We start from the raw sequence: 24108 nt of genomic DNA, 5'->3' as shown, positions 1-24108 counted from the left end.
GAAAAGCCCGTAGTTTAAGAAGCGGTCTATGGCGCTGATTTTGGGCACCAATTTGAGGCCTGGGTTCAACTCCTTCACTGCCCAGCTCTCCTCGTAGTACAACTATTCCTACTCTTCCCGCCCCCATCTAGACAAGGTCTTGCTTAAAATTCCTCAACTTTCATTAAACAGATTGAAAACTTTATTACTTTACGACCAATATGAAAGAGTTTAGTTTTTAATGGGTGAAGAAACGCATTTCTACACCAGAAACAAACTTGAAACTGCCCGCGTGTGGATGCTTATCTGACTTCAAACAAAATCATACTTCGGCAATGGAACATGAGTGGCAGGCTTAAGGTTCTGGAGAGGGGTACTTGATGGGCGAAAAAAATATCTGATAGCGGTGGGATTCGAACCCACGCCTCAATGAGACTGGTACCTAAAACCAGCGCCTTAGACCGCTCGGCCACGCTATCTCTTATGAATGTTTCTTTTTACTATTGACTTGTACATTTAATTGCCCAAATAACGTTGAACTGTGTTTAACCCCGTGGATCGATGGATTTATAAATTCGGTTGCGTAATGTTTATTGTATTAAAGAAAGATAAATAAAAGATGCATATATGAAAGTTATTTATCTATTTCAATAATCTAATTATTTTAGATTTTGAGGATTCACAAATGCTGCTTAACATTTCAGTCATCATCCTCGAATGTTTGTTTTTCGTTTACCAACAAAGAAAACAAACAAATAAACATAACGGTGAAAATGGTAGAGGTTTAGTTTGATGCATTGGAGGTGCTACATTAAAGTAAAGTATCGCACAAATTAAACTGCTACAATTATATAACTGTTATCTAACGTTAAAATTTGTCTCATTTGTAACATTAATTATTGACACAAAATTACGGGTGTTACCTGGCTACGTTTAAAGATTTCACAGACAATAAAACTACAATGTGATGACACTTTTGGAAGTTAAAGGACTTCACTGCTATGTCAATCTTACGTTGTTTATGCGCATCTCAGGGGAAGATGGATTACAAATCAATCTTTCTCCGGATAGGCAGACCCTGGAAAAAGAATTAGAGATACGTAGCCGAATGCGAAATATATATCAGGCAGAGTTTGTTTGTCCATCAGCAATGAGCAAAAATATTAAGTCCACAAATGCTTCTTGTGAAGAAAGTCAGTATATTTTAAAAAAATATATTAAACAATATAAACATTTTGTTTATATTGTTTATAATCGAACAAGTTAGTGCAAGCATCGCTTTAGAAAACCACGAAGCAGGTGAAATTGTATCGTTTTTTATATTTCATGTTGTTAATGCCTTCACAGCGAGTTGCCCTGATATTGCACTACTCCAATAAGCAACGCTTCGCCAATAGAGAACAATAATGTTACTTATTTTCGCCGGATACCATTACCCAGAGAGATAATGATGAGGAGGCAAACAATATACTAAACAACTCGAAGATACCTAGCTTAGGGCTGCTAGCAGAAACCCCAAGAAACAGACGACCCTCTATCTGAATTTATGATGTCTCAAAGGATTTTGACCCTGCTGTAATCACAGAGAAGATCTACCTTCGTGACCTTCAGAGGGACTTCCCAGACAATGAACCATCTGACCTACTTTTCCCCAAATATCAGTCAAGTTGGAAAGTCGAACAGACGACCAATTGGGTTGTGGAACTGGTCCCATCTGCCTGGCAGTCTATTGCCAGACAAGACAGAGTTTACATAGGCTGGGGATGCCACAGATACAGGAAGCACATTCCAGTGCCAAAGTGTTTTAAGTGCTGCAGGTTTGGACACACCTCCCATACCTGCACTCTGACCGAGCTGTGGGCACTGTGCCGAAAAGGGCCACAACTGTAATGCATGCCCAAACAAAACATCACAACTAGTTTTTACATACCCATTTAATACGAGATGGCAAGTGTCCAGTCTACCAAAAATCAAAGAGTGCATTCCAAATGAGAATCAATTATGGGAACACAAATTAAACGGTATAATCACAAAAAGATAAAATTTCTTCAAATTAATGCACAGAGAGCCAAAACCGTCGCTGGACAGATAAGAAAAAAGATTGAGGAAGAAAACTATGACATGCTTCTCATTTAAGAGCCCTACACTTATGCTAATGAGGTGCGGAATTATCCCCTAACCTACAAGGTAATTTAAACAGCTGGAGAAACCCCCTGGTCCGCAGTAGTCGTGCGTAACCCCCACCTCACAGTGATGAAAATTACCCATCTCTGGGCTGCCTGCGTCCACATAATTAGCTCTTTGGGTGAGTTCTATGTGGTCTCTCTGTATTGTCGCCCGGGAGAGGATATCATCACCCCTGCCATCCAGTACCTGCGCAATCTCAGCACGGTGCTCCGTGGAGCAAAGATTTTGATTGAATCTGACGTGAACTGTCGCCCCCCCATCTGGCACAGCGAAACACTCGAACGTAGAGGAGCCCGAAATGGACACAGACTCGAGGAGCTCCTGGCCAATAGCAACCTCATAGTCCTTAATAGAACTAATAATCTTTCGACCTTTTCCAGTACGCTCTGGAAGGCGACGATAGACGTTTCCGTCGCCACCAGATCTTTCGTGGGATACATCACAAACTGGGCCGTTCGTGACGAATGGACAACTTCTGACCACCTCGCCATCACGTTCAACATGGATAGAACATTACATTGTACAACCTCTTCCAGGCAGATACTTCACTGTTACCCAGTGCAAAAGGTGGATTGACCACTGTTCAAGGACACACTACGCGATTATGCCAGAGCGATCCAAATTGTCACTCTAATGAATTCCGACTTGGACTCCCCCCAGCGTAAAATCACTGATACTATTAAGCGGAAAAACCCCGTACCGAGTGCTGTGCCATGGTGATCCCGGGAACTGAAGACTCTCAGAAAAGAGGTCAATCAAAAGAGGCGTATCTTCCAGAGAGCCAGAAGGTCCTGGCCTGCTACAGAAGTAGAATACCTCAGGAACCCAACACAGGGAGGCAAGGAATTCCTATACGGCAATGATGAGGGAGAGGGAAAACTGTCCTGGGAGCACCTTGTCTCCACTGTGGACAACTCTGACCCATGGGGGATTGTTTATAGGATAACAACTAGAAAACTCCCTAAGGGAAAGGTCATTCTCTCCACGAAGACACCTGAAGGACAGATGACAACGACGTGGCAGGACTCCATCTGTAATATCTTGGATGTCATTTTTCAGCAACTATACCCGGATCGCACCACCGAATAACTTCAACTGGAGAGGTAAATGCCCAGTATCACACCACAGTGGTAGAACTACCCTTCACTATACAGGAACTCACTGCTACAGCCTACAAAATCAGGAATAAGAAATTTCCCGGAAAAGACCTAATTGAGCCAGAAATTGCCAAAAAAGTCATTGAGTATGAACCTGATCTCATTCTAAACCACTGCCTGAAACGTGGGGCATTCCCAACAGATTGGAAAACTGCATTAGCCCGCCTAATACTCAAGAATCCGCCAAAACCACCAGAATCCTATAGGCCTATTGCTCTGTTGTCCGTCCTGAGCGTTTGAACAGCTCCTTCTCCAGAGATTAGAAACCTACTACGAACCGCAGGGTTGGCTGCAGGGCTGCTTCAAACCAATTTGGTTTCAATCCAGGAAAATCAACCGTTGATACACTGGAAAATATTATAGCTACAGCCACAAACTGCAACAATAAATACTTCTTGGCAATATCCGTAGACTTCGCCAGGGTATTCGGCGCCTTATGGTGGTCGAGTGTCCTGGGTCGACTCAGACGAGCCAAGATCCCGGAGAACAGGGATCGAAGTGTTAAGGCGAAGTGTTGCCTATTCGAGAATTCACTGTCGAAGCGTTGCTTATTCTAGATAGTTCCTAGAATAAGGAACTACCTAGTTTCTTATTCGAATTGCCCTAATAGGGCAATTCGTTGTGAAGGCATTCACAATATGAGGTGTAACAAAAACGATGCCATTTCATCTGCTTCGGTAATTTATTACTAACTAAAATTATGCTGCGCACTAACTTGTTCGATTAATCACTTTTCGATGGTCTGATGCTTTCAGCCTTAAAACCTTTTTAGTTTAAAAACTTGGTTATAATGGAAGTGACATATTGCAATGGTTTTCATCGGTATCCATAATTGGATAACTTCGACCGCGTGAAGCAAGTACAATAAAGCATTTTCCGTTAAGTTCTGATTTTTCTGAACAGTTCTGAATTACTTAGTGGATTGTTGCTGTGTCTTATTGTAATTCTGACCTTTTAAGGTACGTTGAAACTCCAAAGGAGCTCATCCTTCTAACTTGTTAATGAGTACTTGGTAATGAGTTTAATGAGCAGAATGTTACACAATTAGAAAACCTCAGTTTAAAAATGTTTCCCATAGGTAAAATAATAAACTACACTGTGCTGCCACTTTATTGGGTGCACCCCTGCTGTGCACACAAATGGTTTGTCCCACAGCGTTGCAAGTCACATGACCACAGTTGTGGATATAAATGCAGCAGAACAACCTTTCTAGTATCAGGTAAGCGACAAACCGTAGAGAAATGGGGAAAAAGGAGTGATCTAACGGACTTCGAACGTGGTATGGTAGTAGGTGCAAGACGTGATGGACAAAGCATCTCTGAAACGGCAGTTCTCCTGAACTTTTCACGACCACAGTTTCAAGGGTGTATCGAGAATGGTGCAACGAACAGAAAACGTCCTCTCAACGGCACTCCTGTGGAAGAAAATCGCTTGTTGATGAGAGAGGTCAGAGGAGGATGGCTAAAATTGTGCAAGCAAACAGACGGGCCACAGCGTCGCACATCACGTCAGAAGACAACCTTGGTGTGCAGAACAAAATATCGCAACGGACCACTAGTCGCACTTTGTCGCGAATGGGCTACAACAGCCGACGGCCACATCGCGTACCTTTGTTATCAATGTAGAACAAGAGAGAAGACCTCCTGTGGGCACAGCAACACGAGCACTGGACTATCGAGAATTGGAAAACAGTTGTTTGGTCTGACGAGGCGAAGTTCCTGGTGCATCACGTTGATGGAAGGCTCAGAATTAGGAGAAAACAAAACGAATCCATGTATCCATCAGGTCTGACGACAACTGTGCAAGGTGGTGGGGGCAGTGTTATCTTGGCATATTAGGTCTATTGATAGCCGTAGATTCACGAATGAATGCTACATCGAACCTAAACATCATTGCTGACCAAGTGCATACGTTCATGTTGACAGTTTCACAGTCAGATGGTTACTTCAAGCAGGATAATGCGCCGGTGCACAAAGCCCGAATCGCTATGGAATGTTTCCAGGAACATGACTTTTCTTTGCTGCAGTGGCTCGCTCAGTCCGCGGATCTCAATCCTATTGAACATCTTTGGGATGAACTGGAAAGGGCTGTTCGCTGCAGGCCTACACCTCCGTCGAATCTCAAGGAACTGCGTGACACACTTATTTCTGCATGGTACTCTATTCCTGCACAACGTTTTCAGCATCTTGTTCAATCCATGCCTAGACGAATTCAGGCTGTTTTGAAGGCTAAAGGAGGCTAAACACGCTACTAGATAGGTGTACCTAATAAAGTGGCAGCACAGTGTATTTGTAAATGTGTGAAATACATGAGTAGAATATTTATAAATTCTGAAGTAGTACTTAAAATGATCTTAAACTTAAGGATGTGCATCTTTTGATATTTATTCATGTAGTTAATATTTCATACCATTACATCATTTTCCCATCTAAGAAGTTTTCCCGCGTAAGAAGTTCTAAACCTCCAGTCCCTCGGAAAACTTCTTATCCGGGTTTTACTGTATATGTCAGTGTTCACAGTTTGACAGAGATGCTAATGACACCATGGGCGATATCCTCAGATTTCAGGTTCAATTTCAATCTATAAATAAAGTTAATTTTATCCGTTCGTTGCATATAGTCCATAAAATGTAAGGCGTACTGTGGTTAATCACCCTTTCCGTATGGTACTTTTCATTTCTTAAACAGCACGCAGTACTAGCAACATTTCGCATTACATTGAGATCATCTTCTTGATCCATGAAAACCTTGAAGTAGTGCGAAACTGATTTAGTTTTTAAAACATAATGTATATATAAATCCAATAAAGCTTTGCCAATAAAGATTGAAAAAAAAAACAACCTTTTTTTTTTTTTTTTTTTCCATCACTAAACTGTGATGGAAGAATTACCTTCTTGCCTTCCATCACGCAAAATTACAAGAAATGTCCTGTAAAATTAACCGAAGTACACTTGAAAGCTTTTAGATCAACTTTAAGGTTATTTAAATTTAATTATGTACTCATCAGCATTTCTAAATTTTACCAACATTAAAAATCTACAGAATTATTTTTTCGTAGGAAGATTTTGTTAATTAAAGCCAGCGTTTGATGGAATTATAAATTAGTTTGCTTAACCTTCATTGTATTAAAGAAAGATAAATAAAAGATACATAAATAAAGATTATTTATTTATTTAAATAATATCATTATTTTAGATTTTAAGTGTTCACAGAGGCTGCGTAACATCCCGGTTACCACCCTCAAATATTTGTTTTTGATCGCCTGCAAAGGACACAAACAAATAACATTTAAGATGAAAATGTCAGAGGTTTAGTTTGATGCTTTACTGGTACTATATCTCTGTTATCTAACGTTAAAAGTTATATTTCATTTGTAACGTTAATTATTTTCACAAAATTATGAGTGGTACATAATTTCTATCAGAGTTTAGGGAAAAAATTGGTCAAGATTTGGAAGAGATATTAAAATTACAATGAGATGACACCCTTGGAAGTTAAGGATATCGCTGCTATATCAATCTTATATTGTTAATGCGTATGTCAGGGGAAGATGGATTACAAATCAATCTTTCTTTGGTAAAGCAAGCACTGGCAAAAGAATTACACATGACAGATACGTGGCCGAATGAGATCATGCGCAGTTTGTCTGTCCATCAGCAATAAGCAAAAAATATTAAGTTGCTTAATATCTCTGATGGGGAAAGTCAAATTGAAAAATCTCTGACTGACTTTCCTCACTAGAGACATTAACCGATTTATTTTGCTCATTTCTGATGGACAGACAAACTGCGCCTGATATATGTTCTGCATTCGACCTTCTCTTTATCTGCCTTCTCTAATTCTTTTGCCAGTGCCTGCCTACCCGGAGAAAGATTGATTTGCAATCTATCTTCCCCAGAGATACGCATAAACAACTTAAGATTGCCATAGCAGTGTTCAAAAGTGTTATCACATGTTATCATGTAATTTTAATATCTCTGACAAATATTGACCAATTTTTTCCTCGACTTTAATAGAGCTATGTAGCACTCGTAATTTGGTGACATTAATTTAATTAATGTTACAAATGAAACAATTTTTAGATAACAGTTATATATTTGTATAACTTTTGATTTGTGCGATTCTTTACTTTGATGTAGCACTTGTAATGCATCCAACTAAACTTCTAACATTTTCATTGTAATCTTTATTTGTTTATTTTCCTTTTAGGCCATCAAACAACAAATATTTGAGGGTGATAACTGAAATGTTAAACAGCTTTTGTGAACCCTTAAAATCTAAACGAATGAGATTATTTATGTATCTTTTATTTATATTTCTTTAATGCAAAGAACATTACGCAACCTAATTTATAATTCCATCAAATACGGTGGTTAAACTCTGTTCAGCATTACTTGAGCAAAATCAATCTACAAATCAATAGCAAAAAGAACTATTTACAAGTGGTAGCGTGGCCGAGCGGTCTAAGGCGCTGGTTTTAGGCACCAGTCTCATTGAGGCGTGGGTTCGAATCCCACCGCTGCCAGTATGTTTTTTTTTTTGCCTTAAAACTCCCCATTCCCAATAACCTAACGCCGAAGTACGACGGTTTTGTACGAAATCGGATGACCGCACAATAAAAGAAATAGAATATTCATATTCCCAGATGAAGCTTTATTCTTGTAGGTTGTAGGTAAGGGGGAGTTTTAAGGCAAAAAAAAAAACATACTGGTAGCGGTGGGATTCGAACCCACGCCTCAATGAGACTGGTGCCTAAAACCAGCGCCTTAGACCGCTCGGCCACGCTAACCCTAGTAAGTTCTTTTTGCTATTGATTTGTAGATTGATTATGCTCAAATAATGCTGAACAGAGTTTAACCACCGTATTTGATGGAATTATAAATTTTATCTCAACTCAAAAAGTTTTTTTTACCACTTCAGTACATTTCTACATGTGCTCCGTTTGTTGCCTGGAAAACGTCTACTCGATACTCGATTTCTCTCGATGTTTTCTCCAACATCTCTTCAGTAACCGTCGCGAAAGCATCTGTTATCCTCGCCTTTAAAATTTCAGTATCACGAACGGGAGTCGAATACACTTTGTCCTTTGTCCATAAAAAAAAGTCGAGGGGTAATGTCCGTTGAACGGGCTGGCCATGGTGTTGGACCATCCTTCCCAATCCATCGGTTAGGAAACGTAACATCCAGGAACTCACGAATAACTGAACTCCAGTGTGGCGGTGCACCATCTTGTTGGAAAATTACCCATGGCTGAAACTCTAACTGAAGTGCAGCGAATTGCTCCAACATGTCCTGAAATGGTGGGCTCAGCAAAAAAAAAAAAAAAATGGTCCAATAACCTTGTTGGGCATTAGGCCTCACCAAACGTTCACTTTAGGGCTGTCCCTCTCTTTCTCAAAAACAACAGGTGGGTTCTTTAACCCCCAAATACGGACATTGTGTCGATTTACCTTCCCCGAGGTGCGGAAGGTAGCCTCATCAGAAAAACAAACACGCTTAAGATAATCATTGTTTTCATCAACTCGCTGAAGAATCTCTTTAGCAAAAGCAGTATGTCAGGGATGATCGTCTTGCTTCAAGGGTTGAACAATTTGCACTTTATATGCATACAAACGAAGCAGTTTGTGCAAAGTTTTAACCACTGGCCTCTGAGGTATGCCAGGTTCCCTTGATGCACGACGAGTTGAATTCCGAGGATTGCGTTCAAAAGCATCACGCACAGCATCAACATTCTCTTAACTCACACTAGGCCTACCAGCTCTTTTAAGGTCTCCAACACTACCAGTTTCTTTAAACTTTGCATATCAACCTCTGATGTTTTTAACATCTGGTGGATCTTTTGCCCATACTCTCTTCTAAAGTTTCGCTGAACTGTAATTGGCGATTTTGTTTCATGAAACCACACAAAACACACTGAGCTTTCTCCTTCATCGACGCCATTTTGATATTGGCGATTGCAGCGATGTATCCATTGCAGCGATACCTAGATCGTCCACAGATTGTACAACTGTATAGTGCAAAAAAACTTTTCTAAGTATTGGCCTTCGTTATGACACAAGGTGCAAGTTTCTATCTAGCATAGTTTAAGTTATAATTTTTCTTATTCAGGGAAAGACTTTATGCTCACCCTGTACATCACATTTAATAAAATTAAGAACAAAATGCAGTAAGAAATAGATATTGTTTTTAATTGACGATACATGTCCATGCATTGCATATTACTTGAGATTTAGTGTAAGAACAGCTTTTCGGTATTCAATTTTTGTGCAAAATTTTAGAAAATTACCATCGAACTGTGAATCCTGTCAAGCATCGGTGCTGCGTGTCATCTACTGGCTGTCCCGAATAGTGGATAGGGCTGGCTTCATTTCTAATCGCGACTGAACGATCCTTCATTTACAAATATCTCGGAATACATGGGCCTTTATCCTTTGAGCACCAAATTTGATGGCGAAATATAATCTGTTGTCGTCAAATGGTACGGGGTGTCCACAAAGCTCCTGTACAAATGTGCGCGCTGCAGTAGGTGGCAGCATAGTCGTAAAACACTAGACATGGTGGAGTTTACCAACAAACTTCCATCATCTTGGTTTTGTTGTTGATCGACAGCTTCTATGTACTCACTGACCTCAACTTGTTAAGCTCGCAACTAGCATGTCGTGTGAACTTCTTTGGGCTACGGGTTAAGTTTCCTCGAACCAGTTCCACTGCACCCTCACATACTTTAGTTAGGCCAAATTCTCTATTGAGTGATTGCACAAACAGGCGTCCTTCATTTTCTCTATCATTATATAACTGTAAATCTACTCGGTGGCTTATTTTTAAACGGTGTTCGAAATTTATTCGTAAAAGCAGTGGTAGACTGTAGCTCGTTGAAACAAAATATTAAAGAAAGCTTTTATCCTTATTGATGTTCATAAATCTTAAATATTTTCTTGTTAAGCTTAAATTCTGCTGTTTAGTTCGGTTATTTTTAGATATAGTTCAGTAAGAGCTAATGCGCCTTCATTAGCTCTAACCAGCCCTTCCCTAGCAAGGTCAGTTGTGTTCAGAAAATCCCCAGTGCGGGTCCTCGACATAAACGGTACCACTGCTGTAGGGTCATTGAAAAGGGCGAGTGAATTAAGTTACTGGAAGATGTAATTTGTGATCAAACTTGTATTTGTGATCAAAGAACTTGTATTTCAATGTTCATTCGTTAATTCATTTATTCGTAAATTTTCAAAATTTCAACATCAAAAATCGACAGGGTTTAATTTTTCGTAGGAAGATTTTGTTATTAAAGCCGCCCACTCGCATTCCAACTCTGCAGTACGATTTTGACCGCAGACATTTCAGGTTCACTGTGGCAATACAATCCTGTTGGATACAATATAATCTGGGGTGGGAGTTGTGGGACAAAAAAAAATAGTATGTTGGCAGCGGTGGGATTCGAACCCACGCCTCAATGAGACTGGTGCCTAAAACCAGCGCCTTAGACCGCTCGGCCACGCTACCTCTTGTAATAGCTTCGTTTTACTATTGTCTTGCACATTGACTTGCAGAGTTTTCCAAGGCACTACGTGTAGTGGCTTATCATAAAAAAAATATATCACTTCATCCATCTGCGGTAACGTTTCAATAATACAAACCCAAAGAATATCCCATGGGTTTTTGTGTTATTGTGCATATTTTGATGGGGTTCTGTGTTGGAGTTCTCTTGAAGGTATGATGAGTCAATGACTGATTGGAAGGAGAAGAAGAGAGACTGAACATGTCCTTGTAAGAATGAAAGGCGGTTTTGTTCGGACCTTGGTTTATCAAGTTCGACAGACAGTGCAAGGGCCCAGTTTAAAAGCGAAAAGATAGCTAGATAGTCAATTGATTACAGAGCTTCTGCTACTATGTTTGCCTTCTAGTCCTTCATCCAGACTCGGAAGCTTTTCTTTTCTATCCATATTAATTTAAAAATTGCCTTTTGAATAACACATCCTCGATATTACTACTAATTGATCATGAATTATATGTTAACTGGGAATTTTTATGTTAGTTTTCGTAGTTTGACAGATGATAGTGATACCGTGGTAATAAGTTGAAGTAGAAGGTTTTCTCGTTAACGGTTTCAAAAATATTCCGAGTCACTTTGGTCAACTTATGAGGTCCTAAAGAAATTTTGGTAGGAACTAAGGTGTTTTAAGCAATTAGAATATATATTTTTAATAATTCATTTAATATATTTTTCTAATAATTCAACGAATTCTACATGAACTTGCTGTTACATTTATAAATAGATAAACAAGTATATAACTTTTAAATTAACCAAAAAAAAAAAAAAAAATCAAAATCAAAGAACAGGTCGTATTAGTAGAACTGTGGAAATGCATCCTGTTTGTAGGGATGTGTTTGCACATCTCGTTGTACTGTTTTCGCACTACCCCCCCTAAAGATTTTCATGTGCAAATTAACTGCAAAAAGAAAACGCTTACAAGTGGTAGCGTGGCCGAGCGGTCTAAGGCGCTGGTTTTAGGCACCAGTCTCATTGAGGCGTGGGTTCGAATCCTACCGCTGCCAATATATCATTTTTTCGTCCCACAACTCCCCATTCCTAGAACTTTAAGCCGGCCACTCGCATTCCAATTCCGAACTACGATTTTGTAGAAAAAATCAGATGACAGAGCAATAATCGAAATGCTTTATTATTATTGTAGGTGGAAGGGATATCACGCGAGACTTACCATAATACATACGGTACACAGCCCTCAGTGATTATTAGCATGGATAAGTTGCTGTTGCTATCTCCAATAATTATGAATATGGAAAAAAAGTACATCAATTTTTATAAAGTTAAGTAAAAAAGGCAATAAGAAATAGATATCGTTTTTAATTGACGATACATGCCCATTCATTGCATATTACTTGAGGTTCAGTATAAGAATAGCTTTCCGGTATTTAGTCTTTGTACAAAATTTTAGAAAATTAGCATCGAACTGCGAATCCTGTCAAGCATCGGTGCTGGCTGACACGAATAGTTGATAGGGCTGGCTTGATTTCGAATCCCGACTGAACGATTCTTCATTGGCAAATACCTCGGATTACATGGGCCTTAATCCAATCAATAGCAAATTTGATAGCGAAATATAGTCTGTTTTTATGAAATGGTACAGGGTGCCTACAAAGCTCCTGTATAAAATTCAAAATATAAAACAAAGTATCCATAATGGTTCTTAATCCAGTCTGTTGAGAAACTACAAAGCCTTCATAGATCTCGTTCAATTCTGTAATTTCGGGATTAAAAAGCAGTTTATTCTATTTTGGTTCATTTCTTAAACTCGACTGCTTGTTAAAGCTTCTCAAGTGTTGTTTGTTTTGTCTGTAAACATAGGACATATTGGTGAGTGGTGGAGAAATGCTTATTGAAGAACGGTTTTAAATAATGTATAAACAGGCTCAGAAATAAATCGTCTTTTGCCATTTTTAAACTGTTTGTCTTAAGATTCATGGTTAGTATAATCGACAATCTCCTTTATAGAAATTTAGTAATTTTAATTTCAATATCGTAGATGAAATATGTTAACTAACCTCAGTGAATGGTGCCTAACACCAGCGCTTTAGTCCTCTCGTCAATGGTACCTCGAAGATTGCTTTTCTTTAACTATGGAGTTGTCAAAGAAAGTGTCCAACTGACTGAGCAAGTCCGTAACAAGATAAGAAACGGAAACTTCAAGGCTTCGACTATATAATCAACGTAAAAATAATGCGAAAATATACCAAAAATCATCACATATTCATTCAAAAACACGCATCGTAAACAAAATAAATTATGCTTTCACACTTCTTGTATATAAATTGTATGAATTCTTAGCTTAAGTCTTCTGGCTCAAAATGTATACTATATAAAATCTGCCTAATATTATTTAGGCAAATTATTCCGAAAAGTCCGTTGTGAAAGAAGCTGTCAAGCTGTCTAAGGCGCTGATTTTAGGCACCAATCTATTTGAGGCTTAGGTACAAACCCTTCACTGCCCAGCTCTGATCTTAATAGTCGTATTCCTATCCCCAGAGGACTTGAACGCTTTTATTCAGCACTCCATACTCAGAGCCTTATACAGGTCCTCAAGGAAGAAAGTGTTCAACCCGGTAATCTGCTCCTTGTGGACCCAGGAACTCACCATCTTGTGGCCGTCGCTGATGATCTTACAGCGGTGGTGTCAGGGAATTCACGGAAGGCCATCGAAGAGAACGCAAACCAGGTCCTCGACGATCTTTCATCTTAGGCTGCACTCAATAAAGTGTATATCAATCCAACAAAACTTAAAATTATTCTATTCAAGAATAGACTGGATCTCAGGCGCCCACTGCAGGTAAAGATTTCCAATACTCAACTGCCAATCGTCACCGAAACCATGGTGCATGGGGTGATTATTGACCACAAACCTAACTTTCTCCCACATCTTGTCCATCTAAGGAACAAAGTTAAGAAATTCTTGGGATCCATCATACGCATTTCTAGAATGATTGAGGACTCTCCAAAAAGTCCCCGAAGTTGTATTACAATGCTGTATTTTTACCAATTTTTACCTACGCGGCCGGCGCCTGGTTCCACCGGGTAACTCTTGTGAAGATGCGAGATAAGCTTGGAATCATCCAGAGGTCAATGTTGATGGCAATCTGCCGAGTGTGTAGCACGGCTTCCACTCCTGCCATTCAGGTCATCGCGGGAGCCCTTCTGCTCGATCTATATGTCATGTTCTGTGGGTTGCGTTTTCGAATTAGGAGGAATATCCTAACGAGGATCCTTGACATTGAGGTTAACCTGGATCCCACCCCAAGACTGAGATGACCAGTAGCTACAACTAGCTCCTAAACGTTTGGAAAACTCAATGGGAACCATGGGATACCTCAACACTGGACATTGTCACAAGAAGATTCCTATCTGATGTAGCCCACCCAGCTTCTAAATCTGCACAGTCTTGGTTAACCCTTCACTAGAAAGGTCATACCTAATTACTGGACAAGGATCCATGAATGAAAAATTACACCAACTGGGTCTTCACCCAACATATCTGTTTTTTTGTTGTCCCGTGCTGGATGAAGAACTTTTTTTTTTTTTTTTTTTTTGTTTTTCGCATCCTGCTCCTGCTACATTTCTGAATTTTTCCCCCTTCGCGTTCTGAACAGTAACCAATTTTTTTTTGGTACACCACGGATTTTTTTCCACCTCTGGAGTGGGTCCCAGAGAAATTTGTCCCGCCTTTTGTCAACATCAGGTGGGTCAGAATCTCGAATTGAGACGGTATGTGTTTTATTGGGACTGGCCTACCTTTCAGTGGTGGGATGAGTATCCGGCATCATCTCTTCAGGTGACTGATGCTTCTGGGTCGCCAGCGGGGGTGCACACACACACACACATTATTACAGTGGTACTATTCTTCACAGACATACGAGGCGGAGTTGAACTGAAGTTCTAAGAGCCCCCCCCTTACAAAAACAACATAATCTGGGGAAGAAGTTGTGGGGCGAAAAAAATAGATAGTGGTAGCGGTGGGATTCGAACCCACGCCTCGATGAGACTGGTGCCTAAAACCAGCGCCTTAGACCGCTCGGCCACGCTACCTCTGGTGAATGGTTCTTTTTAATATTAACTTGTGCATTGAATTGCCCAAATAATGGTGAAGTCATTAAACTCCGGCTATGATTGAATTATAAATTAGGCTGTGTGATCTTCATTTTATTAAAGAAAGATAATTAAATGAAGGTTATTTATTTTTTTAAATAATATCATTCTTTTAGATTTTAAGGATTGAAAAATGTTGATTGAATGAGGGTTCAAAAACGTTGTTGTACGTGACCGAATGAGAACTATATATAAAGTGCAATTTGTCAGTCCATCAGCAATGAGCAAAATATAGAAATCGTTTAATCCATTTGGTGGGGAAAGTCAGTCAAACATTTTCCAAATTCATTATCTTGTAGAAGGGGAATGAACTTATGTTATTTACTGCTGTTTTAAATGAGGATGCTTATCTAAGGGTACCGTATATAGGGAAAGGAGGGAATATTTATAGATGGTAACCAGTCCTGCTCCAGCGTGTTCCAAATCACTACGTTGAAGTGGCTTATCAGAAAAAAATATCACTTCATCCATTGAAAGTCATGTTTCAGTAATACTAACCCAAAGAATGTCCCATAGTGTTAGTTTGCATATTTTGATGGGGTTTCATCTTGGACCTCTCTTGTAGGTATGATGAATCAATGACTGATTGAAGGAGAAGGAAGAAGGGACATAGACTGAACATGTTCTTGTAAGAATGAGGGATGGTATTGTTCGAACGCTGGTTTTTCAAGTTCGACGGACAGTGCACGAGGCTAGTTTAAAAGAGAAAATGGTAGTCAGAGAGTAAATTGATTACTGTGCTTCTGGAATTCTACGGTTTTTGTTTTCTAATTTTTCATCCAGACTCGCAATCCTTTCTTATCCATCTATATTAATCTTGATATTGCCTTTGAATATCATATTCGTGTCATTACCACCAATTGATCACGAATTATACGTTAACTGGAAACATTTATGTCAATTTTCTTAGTTTGACAGAGATGATAATGACACCGTGGCGAAATACTCAGACTCCAAATTCGATTCCAATCCGGAAATAAAGTTAATTTATTTCGTTCGTTGCAAATAGTCCGTAAAATGTAAGATCTACTGTGGTTAATCACCCTCTCCATTATCTGCCTCATCTATGAAAATCTGTACAAGGTAGTAATGAGACGTGGAAACACATCCTGTACAGGATGTGTTTCCACGTCTCATTCCCAAATATATTGATTTTTTGTTTTAATTTATCTTATTTATTTGTTTATCTATAAATATCGCAAGGTAGTCCTCGAGGTTTAAAAACTCCAGAAGGATGCAGAAATTTAGCAATTTTAATTGCAATACCGTAGGTGAAAGATGTTAAACTAACCTCAGTGAAATGGTGCCTAAAACCAGCGCCTTAGTCGATCTGCCAAGGTACCTCGAAGATTGCTTTTCAATGGGGTTGTCAAAGAAAGTGCCCAACTAACTGAGCAAGTTCAGTAACAAGACAAGAAACGGAAATTTCAAGTTTTCAAAAAGATTTTCTTCAAGGCTTCACATAAAAATTCTTCCTCACATAATTATTCAAAAATATGCATCGTAAATGAAATAAATTATGTTTCATACTACTTGCATATAAATTCTGATTAAACAGATAACTCTACGACATATGATGAAACAGTTGTGGATTTTAAAGAGTGAAGGAACGTATTTTTAAGCATTTTCAGTAATTTATACATCAGCATTTCAAAACACTTTGAATCGATCGTGTACACACACACACGTACAATCGATTCGATTTTGACAGCAGAGATTTCAGGGTGACAACATAATCTGGGGAGGAAGTTGTGGGGTTAAAAAACAATATATTGGCAGCGGTGGGATTCGAACCCACGCCTCAATGAGACTGGTGCCTAAAACCAGCGCCTTAGACCGCTCGGCCACGCTACCTCTTGTGAATGTTTCTTTTTACTGTTAACTTGCATATTGAATTGCCCAATGTTGAGCACTCTTTAATCTCAGAGTATGATGGGATTATAAATTAGTTTGCCTAATCTTTATTGTATTAAAGAAAGGAAAAATAGAATATACATAAATAAACGTTATTTATTTAAATAATCTCATTATTTTGGATTTTAAGGGTTCACAAATGCTGCGTAACATCCCAATTATTGTTCTCAAATGTTTCTTTTTTGATCGCCTAAAAAGAAAAAAAATAAACGAACGTTATAGTGAAAAGATCAGAGGTTTAGGTGATGCATTACAAGTGCTGCATCTAAGTAAAGTATCACACAAATTACGGTGCTACAAATATAATTGTTATCTAACGTTAAAAATTGTTTCATTTCTGACATTATTTATGGTCACAAAATTACGAGTGTTACAAGCTTCGTTTAAAGTTTAGGGGGAAAAAATTGGTCGAGATATGGCAGAGACATTAAAATTACAATGTGATATTTTGGAAGATAAGGACATCGCTGCTCTGTTACACACTGTTGAATTTGACATGTTAAGGTCATGACTAGCATGTTGTGTGAATTTCTGTCGGTTCCGGGATAAGCTTGTCGAGATGAGACGTCCTAACAGGCGTTCTTTATTTTCGGTACCATGGGAGGACTGTAAATCTACTCGATAACTTTTTTTTACAGTTCGAAATTTATTCTTAATTCGATATTACGAATAAACCAAGCCTGAACTAAACTGGCACTGCGCATTCGCATGGGTTGCTGAATTTCTCCACGATTGCAACTTGGTGATTATGCTGCCATCTTCTGCAGCGCGCACATTATTTGGTTCGTGAATAAAAAATTAAACATATATCCTCTATCTCCTGGAAACGGTTTCAGGTTTATATCGTGTACTCTATTCATACATTAACGTTTTGGTTTTGTAAAGGCGTTGTGGTCATCCTGTACATATGATAGGGCATCTTTTATGATGTAGGATCACAGTCAAAAGTTTTGTGGTTTACTTCGTAAGGGATCATCGGGTCTCTATTTGAATATTAGCGATTTTAGGTGCGTGCCACTATTTAGCATTAGTAGAGGCATACGATGCAGGAAAGCTAGCTTATGCAGCATCAGCCCCCCCCCCCAAATTTAACCCCCATTCGTTCCAAATGCCTGTCCAGCTCAGCTTTAAATTTATTTAGGCTATCAACTTCCACAACAAAAGGTGAAAGTCTGTTCCACCAATCAACCACCCGCTGGCTAAAGGCACTCTTACGCACATCTATCCTACAGCTGCCTTTCCTCAATTTGAATTTGTGTCCCCTCAGGTTCTTAATCTGAGGAAGAATCCCATCAGCATTCAGCTTGCTCAACCCATTCAAGGCTTTATACCCCTCAATCAGATCACTTCGCAGGTGCCTACACTCCAGTCGCTGCAATTTGCAGAACTTAAGCCTTTCTTGGTAAGAGCACCCCTTTGTTCCCCTCATCAATCTTGTTGCCCTTCTTTGTACTCCTTCTAGCAACTCTACATCCTTCCTAATATGAGGCCTCCAGACCTGTACATAGTACTCTAGGTGTGGCCTGACCATTGACTTGTATAATGGGATAATCACCTCCCTGATTCCATGAACTGTCCTGGCAACGCGTCAGCACTGCTCCGCGAACTTCATATTTCACTGCACAATTACCCCCAGGTATTTTCCACTTCCCTGAGTGTAGTCACACACAGTGGCACGTTTCTCTTGGGTTTTTGCTACCCAAATGCAGTACTTTGCATTTGTCAACGTTAAACTTCAGTTGCCACTTCTCAGTCCATTTGCCCAACTTATCTAGATACAGTTGGAGTAGCATACTGCCTTTACTGTCGTTAACAACCCTGCCAACCTTTGTATCATCTGCAAACTTGGACATTAATCCTGATATACGTTCATCAATATCATCAATAAATATACAAAACAAGAGTGAGCACTCAGTTCAGTGGGCATTCAGTTCCGTTGTGACCATATCATATACTAGTGTGCGAAACGTAAGGACCAACACTATTTCTAAAGGTTACAACTACAAAATCAAACGAAACAGCCTGTGGCGATTTGCATAACTCTGGCCGTTCAGTAGAAAGCTGGTGCACATGCAAAAATTTGAATCGTGATGAGAGGGTTCACATAAACAGCTAAAAGCAGCAGTTCAGAAGTCATGTGCAAATTGCCAAATGGTGATCACGATCGTTATAGACGTTCGATTGGTTTCATACAGTGCTACACACAACGAAATGGCCAGTAGACAACGGCTGGATGACTTTACCCGGGGTCGAATAATTGGGAAACTCGAGGAAGGTCGAAGTGCTAGGAGTGTGGCTGCAGAGTTCGGTATCGCCCATAACATCGTCTCATGTGCATGGTCGGCTTTCAAAACGACAGCTACAGCTGTTCGAAGGATTAGTGGTGGTCGTCCACGAAATATAAAGTCCAATGATGACCGCTATATACGCCTACAGGCCAAGAGGGACCGACACCAAACAGCGGGATCCATTGCAAACCAGCTGCACAGGGCGCAGGATATCGCGGTTTATTGTGGCCAAGCGACTCCACGAAGGTGGACTGTTTGCCCGACGGCCAGTACGCTGTGTCCCTTTAACACCTGCCCATCGGAGACACCGTTTACAGTGGTGCATCGAACACAAGGACTGGACAGCAGCGCAATGGGGTAAAATACTCTTTACTGATGAGAGTAGATTCAGTCTCAGCAACGATTCTGGACGTCAGCTAATCTGGCGAAAGGTTGGTACTCGGTATCACCCCACAAACATCACTGAAAGGGATCAATATGGCAGTCGAGGTGTTCTCGTCTGGGGAGGCGTTATCTTGGATGTACGTACACAACTCAAGATACAGATACTGGAAGGCGGTACTGTAACTGGTGCACGCTGCTGTACTGAGGTAATCCTTTACCATGTGCGTCTGTTTCGAGATGCCATTGGCCCAGAGTTCGTGTTTATGGATGATAACGCCACACCCCCATCGCATTGCAGCTGTTAATATGCTTTTGGAAAGTGAGGACATTGTTTGTATGGATTGGCCTGCCCGTTCGGTCGATCTAAATCCCATCGAACACATATGGGACGCTCTGAGGAGACACCTAGCGGCACGTCCACACACACCAGAAAATGTTCACGCCGAAGGTGGAGCTGACAGAGGAATGGACGATGTTACTGCAAGAACTTAACAACAACAACATTGTTCTAAGTATGGACAGGCGGTGCAAAGCCTGCATCGACATTAGGGGTGACCATATCTCCTACTGAGGACCACCTCTTCCCTTTTGTTTCATCTTTGTCAGTGATGCATCTGTATCATGGCAACCAGTGCTATGTTGTCATTTTTGAATAAAGTCCCTCTGTACCGTTTTGTTTCCGTTGTTGTGTCGATATTGTTTCCTTCATCATTTCTGTACCTCACGAGATTCCTTTGGTATGCTTTTCCCACATCCAAACCAATCCTATGAGAAGCTACAGGTGAAAACCTGACTGGTCCTTAAGTTTTGCACACCAGTGTAGTATGCAATGAAATTGGTCCAGTGACACCATTATTTTCCCGCAACACAAGTTAAACTAACAGGTCTGTAGTTACTTTTGTCACCTTTTGAACCCCCTTTGTGAATTGGTGATACATTTGCACACCTCCAATCCATGGGGACCTCCACTGAATTTAAGGATGCTTTCATAATTATGGCTTAGGGTTTGCTTTATTCCCTCCCTGCTTCCTTCAATATAAGTGGATAGATCCTATCCACCCCAGTTGCCTTTCTTATGTTTAACTTCAATTTTTTCTTCACTTTGCTCTCCGTTATTACAAAAGCATTAGCTCCCTTTAGAGTTATTAAACGTCTGTCCTCCCCTTTCTTACAGAATTCCTCGTGTGCGAATGTAGATGCAAAATACTCACTCAGTTTGTCAGCTATCTGATATATAGTTGCACAGGTTGAGGTTGATATATGATTGTATAGGTTGAGGTGATTCCAGAGCGGCTGGGCCTCTGATTTATTCATTGTATACGTACACTGATTTAGATCGTACCATGAAGAATAGGTATGCTATGGGGATCACATGATGGTTATGTCAAAGATCGATTTTTTTGTTTTTCAACAAAACAGTGTAAGTTTGGTGTACAAGGTGGCAAATGATGTAGAGTGGACAGAAGCTATAATTCCATCCTATGGAACTATAATTTCGCGATTAGGTCAACTTTAAGTCTTTTCAAATATAATCACATCACAAATGCTTCAAGATCATTTATAGAAAGTTGAAAAGAAAATTTTATCTTTTATTCATGATCATAAGGCGCATTTAGGGCTAGAGCCTCAAGCTGCGAACAAATTTAGACTATGTATATAAAGTGCTTAGCATCATAATACACAGCCATTTCTGAATAAACAGAAAATTTTTAAGGTGGCATCGTTTTAGGTTATATCTCATATTGTGAATACCTTCACAACGAGTTGCCATGATATTGCACTACTTCGAATAAGTAACGCTTCACCCTAAGGAGAAGACTAATGTTACTTATTCCCAGATAGGTACCACCACCCAGACAGCACTGTTTCAGGGCTATTTGGCCCTTCGTCAGTGAGTGGGTAGGTACCCAAGTGATGCAATGATGACAAAAACAGTTATGAAGTATAACTCCACAATATAACCTAAAACGATGCCACCTTAAAAATTTTCTGTTTATTCAGAAATGGCTCTGTATTATGATGCTAAGCACTTTATATACATAGTCTAAATTTGTTCGCAGCTTGAGGCTCTAGCCCTAAATGCGCCTTAGTCTAAATACATCATACACCATCAGGCATCTCTCATATTGTGGAGTTATACTTCATAACTGTTTTTGCCATCATTGCATCACTTGGGTACCTACCCACTCACTGACGAAGGGCCAAATAGCCCTGAAACAGTGCTGCTAGGGGGAGCTTGATGATGTCCGGAGTTTCCGAGAATAGGTAACAACAGCCTTCTCCACTGGGGAAGCGTTGCCTATTCGAGGAGTTTATGAGTTTTTGAGTGGTGTGAGTTGAAGGAGTTACTGTCCCTTTCATTCTTCTACACTGTTTCTTTTCCTCTTCCACTCCTACTATAACTTTCCCTCTACCTTTTTTGCTTTTCTAAGTCTAATAGGGACAAGTGGATATTCGAGTAGATATTCACATACATACATCAAATAGTCCTGAAACAGTGCTGTCTGGGTGGTGGTACCTATCTGAGAATAAGTAACACTAGTCTTCTCCTTAGGTGAAGCGTTACTTATTCGAAGTAGTGCAATATCACAATATGAGATATAACCTAAAACGATGCCACCTTAAAAATTTTCTGTTTATTCAGAAATGGCTGTGTATTATGATGCTAAGCACTTTATATACATAGTCATGATCATAATTAAACATAAATTAAAAATATTTTATTATTAAGTTAAATGCTGGGTTTAATTCAGTTATTTATCAGTTATGGTTCTGTAAGAGCTAATGAAGATACTATGCGTCTTCATTAAAAGTGGCCCAACTAATTGAGTAAGTTTTGTAACAAGATAAGAGACGGGAGGCTTCAAGTTTTCAACAAATTTTTCTTCAAGTATAATGCAAAAAGACATTAAAAGTTACATCCAGACAACATCGTGCTAAAATTCCTAAATTCTTATTAAATAGATTGTAAACTTTATTACTTTAAGACCAATTAATTTGTTCGTAGGGAGATTTTATTACTAAAATATTTGGAAGGGATAATAGCGGAATAGAAAAAAAAAAAAAAAAAAAACTAATACTGGCAGCGGTGGGATTCGAACCCACGCCTCAATGAGACTGGTGCCTAAAACCAGCGCCTTAGACCGCTCGGCCACGCTACCTCGGCAAGTCGTTTCCTTAACTTGTAAAATGGAACAGCCCAACTGATGTCGAACAGGCTGTAACACCTCGCTTTCTTCTAGCCTGGATCGCAAGAGCAAATTGTTTGTACAATTGAGAAATATTAAGCAAAGATAGAGTAATAAAGAACATTCACTTAACCTGATTTTCTTTGTCTCCTAACCTGATTTTCTTTGTCTCCTATGCTTGGCGAAGGCACTGGGGAAGAGTTAAAAGATAACGTGGTCGAATACGAAATAGATATTAAGCGCGATTTCGCCATTAACTGACAATCATTGCCTCCGGTTGAGTTAGTCCACGGATTTCGTCGATGATTCCATTTGCAAATGGGGCGATAAATTATGTTGTCCATTGCTGCTTTATATGGGGAGAGTGGGGGGGGGGAGTTTCCTCTAATGATGTGGTGAAGAGGGAGAAGTGTTGCACTTACAAAGGGTTCGTTAAACTCACGGATGATTATTTGAAATGACTGTGGTGTAGTGGCTACTATTTCAGTTTTAAATAAAACTGTCCATCTTTTCTCTTAGACGTCCCGAAAATGGTAGAATTGTACAAACACGTCACCTTCATCGATCCACTCATATCACGCATAATAACAATTGCACGTGGAACGTACATCAGTTTTTTTCCTAGTGAAGTCCTTCCAGCTGAATTTTCGTCTCTGTAAACCCCTTGAGAAGTTTATTTGTATATTAAGTACAAAAGTAAAATCTGCAGCAGGATCTAGTTATTTCAAATGGATAGAACTTTGAGAAGCAACTGAATGATTACCCTGGTTCACATTTGTCACCTCCGATCTCTTTCTATGGAGATTTTTGGAGATGTTTACAAAATAAGATCTAGAGAGTAACTTTTAGCTTGTAGGGATTGTAAGGAATGTAGTTAGAACATCTGATATAAATATTTCAAGTTGGAGACTAATATCCTAGAACAAAGATATAGACTAGCAAAAACAGCTTAAATACTGCATCTTTTTATTTGCATCAGATTTTCTTTATATATTTTAGTTATGACCAGAAGAAGAATTGTGTATAGTTATGCCTTTTAAAATTATAATTCATCTATATGTAAAAAAAAAAAACCTCATGCAGTTTCTATTGTTCGATGAATTATTAATATTACAAGTTTATATATAATTTTAATGGTTTAGTTTAATTTTCTTATGGAGAAATTCAGTTTTACTTTCAATTAATGCTTTTTGTCTGTTGTTGGGTTAATAAGGTTAATTCCATTGTTTTGTGTTATTATACGTATTAATCTTGTTTCAGTAAACTGAGTTTACAGTTTTACTGGAAGAATATGCTATGAATAAAGGGACCACTTAAGAGCGTGTTGTATTCTAAACAAATGCAGTCCTGCTATTGGAG

General features: G+C 39.4%; 8 non-coding genes across 8 annotated transcripts; 2 read left to right on the top strand and 6 right to left on the bottom strand.

Moving 5' to 3' along the window:
- Nucleotides 1–377: 377 nt before the first annotated feature.
- Nucleotides 378–458, bottom strand: TRNAL-UAG (transfer RNA leucine (anticodon UAG)). Its single transcript has one exon. It is a non-coding gene; the product is annotated as a tRNA-Leu (tRNA).
- A 7308-nt stretch (nucleotides 459–7766) lies between these two features.
- On the top strand, nucleotides 7767–7847 carry TRNAL-UAG (transfer RNA leucine (anticodon UAG)). The gene has a single exon. It is a non-coding gene; the product is annotated as a tRNA-Leu (tRNA).
- Nucleotides 7848–8030: 183 nt separating this feature from the next.
- TRNAL-UAG (transfer RNA leucine (anticodon UAG)) lies at nucleotides 8031–8112 on the bottom strand. The gene has a single exon. It is a non-coding gene; the product is annotated as a tRNA-Leu (tRNA).
- A 2626-nt stretch (nucleotides 8113–10738) lies between these two features.
- Nucleotides 10739–10819, bottom strand: TRNAL-UAG (transfer RNA leucine (anticodon UAG)). The gene has a single exon. It is a non-coding gene; the product is annotated as a tRNA-Leu (tRNA).
- Nucleotides 10820–11791: 972 nt separating this feature from the next.
- TRNAL-UAG (transfer RNA leucine (anticodon UAG)) lies at nucleotides 11792–11872 on the top strand. The gene has a single exon. It is a non-coding gene; the product is annotated as a tRNA-Leu (tRNA).
- Nucleotides 11873–14834: 2962 nt separating this feature from the next.
- TRNAL-UAG (transfer RNA leucine (anticodon UAG)) lies at nucleotides 14835–14915 on the bottom strand. The gene has a single exon. It is a non-coding gene; the product is annotated as a tRNA-Leu (tRNA).
- Nucleotides 14916–16748: 1833 nt separating this feature from the next.
- On the bottom strand, nucleotides 16749–16829 carry TRNAL-UAG (transfer RNA leucine (anticodon UAG)). The gene has a single exon. It is a non-coding gene; the product is annotated as a tRNA-Leu (tRNA).
- A 5812-nt stretch (nucleotides 16830–22641) lies between these two features.
- Nucleotides 22642–22722, bottom strand: TRNAL-UAG (transfer RNA leucine (anticodon UAG)). Its single transcript has one exon. It is a non-coding gene; the product is annotated as a tRNA-Leu (tRNA).
- Nucleotides 22723–24108: the final 1386 nt, after the last annotated feature.

This window comes from Mastigoproctus giganteus, chromosome 1 (genome assembly GCF_048544385.1).
Source record: "Mastigoproctus giganteus isolate SK-2022 chromosome 1, ASM4854438v1, whole genome shotgun sequence".
In the NCBI taxonomy this organism is placed as follows: Eukaryota; Metazoa; Arthropoda; class Arachnida; order Uropygi; family Thelyphonidae; genus Mastigoproctus; species Mastigoproctus giganteus.
The sequence above is the reverse complement of the archived record's forward strand: the minus strand, read 5'-3'. Positions and strand labels throughout refer to the sequence as shown.